Source organism: Otolemur garnettii, unplaced genomic scaffold (assembly GCF_000181295.1).
Source record: "Otolemur garnettii isolate 467f Iridium unplaced genomic scaffold, OtoGar3 scaffold00027, whole genome shotgun sequence".
Classification (NCBI taxonomy): domain Eukaryota; kingdom Metazoa; phylum Chordata; class Mammalia; order Primates; family Galagidae; genus Otolemur; species Otolemur garnettii.
The window spans coordinates 17260050-17261721 of NW_003852422.1; the positions used below are offsets into that span (position 1 = coordinate 17260050).

Below are 1672 nucleotides of genomic sequence, written 5' to 3' on the forward strand. Positions count from 1 at the left end.
AAAAAAAAAAAGAAAATAAAAGATCTTGGGTAGGCAGAGTGTTTTTTAAACTTTTTATCCAAGTACGATATAAGGAGTACAGAGACAGGAACCTAAGTATAAAGCTCAAGGAATTTCCACAAACTGAATACACCCTTGCAACTAGCACCCAGATTTTGAAAAAGAATACTACCAATTTCCCAGAAGTCTCTTTTGTGTTTTCTTCCAGTGATTCCCTTCCAAGAAAACTCCTCTCCTGATTTGGTATAACACAGGTTAGCCTTGGCAGTTTGGGGTTTGAGTAGAATCACGGAAGAGTATGTGCTCTTTGGTGTCTGGCTTTTCAACATTGCAAGATCTGTTCCTATTGCTAAGTGTCGCTATATGTAGAAGGCAGTCTTAACTTTTAAACATCGAGCTATTGATCAAATTGACTCATTTTTTTAAAGGAGACCATAGTGATCGGGAAGTAAACACACTCTTTTAGAGGGAAGTTAAACTAGTACAATCTTGGCTCAGTGCCTGTGGCTCAAGTGGCTAAGGCACCAGCCATATACACCCAAGGTAGCGGGTTTGATTCCAGCCCGGGCCTGCCAAACAACAATGATGGCTGCAACCAAAAAATAGCCAGGCATTGTGGCGGGTGCCTTTGGTCCCAGCCACTTGGGAGGTAGAGACAGGAGACTAGCTTAAGCCCAGGAGCTGGAGGTTGCTGTGAGCTGTGATGCCACAGCACTCTACCCAGGGGGACAGCTTGAGACTCTGTCTCAAAAAAAAAAAACTAGTACAATCTTTTTGGAAAACAAATCAATAATATCTGCTGATGAGCTCAATGGTTATCTATGTTCTCTAGCTCAATATTTTTGCTGCTAGGAATCTGTTCTTAGAGACAGAAGAATCTTTACACACGCACACACAAGATTAATATACTGTTTTTGAGACAAAATATTTTGGATATAAACTAAGTGCCTGCAATGAAAAAATGAGTAATATATTTACACTCATTAAAATATTATTTTAAATAATATTTTAAAGGTAAGGCATCGTGGATAAAATACATTAAACAAATCAGGACATAAGTGTATATTCAGCACAATAGAAACTGTTTCAAATGGGCATTTTTTATTTTTTTATTTTTTGGCTGGGACTGGGTTTGAAACCACCACCTCCAGCATATGGGACTGGCGCCTTACTCCTTTGAGCCACAGGCGCCGCCCTCAAATGGGCGTTTTGAAAGGACTGGAAGGTATGATAAAATGTCAACAGGGTTGGGTTTCCCATAGATGGTGGGATCATGGGAATATTTTTTCCCTACTAGTTGTTTTATTTCTAGTTTACAGGATTGTCTATAATTTAAAATAGAACATTCAAGCCTGAGGTGTTTTGGCTGGGTGTGGTGGTTCACATCTATATTCCTAGCACTCTGGGAGGCCAAGGCAGATGGATTGCCTGAGCTCACAAGTTCAAGACCAGCCTGAGCCAGAGACCTCGTCTCTAAAAATAGGCAGGCATTGTGGCGGGTGCCTATAGCCCCAGCTACTTGGGAGACTGAGGCAAGAGAACATCTTGAGCCCAAGAGTTGGAAGTTGCTCTGAGGTATTCTGTGACTCCATTGCTAAAAAGTAATAGAAGGATTTGCTTTTTCCTTTAATGATAAAAGATATCAAGGTATTTTCTCTACATAACTCCACCT

At 40.5% G+C, this 1672-nt stretch overlaps 1 protein-coding gene across 1 annotated transcript in view; it reads left to right on the top strand.

Moving 5' to 3' along the window:
- Positions 1 to 1672, top strand: part of ATP8B1 (ATPase phospholipid transporting 8B1) — a 142768-nt gene that overhangs the window by 113058 nt on the left and 28038 nt on the right. The window lies entirely within an intron of this gene.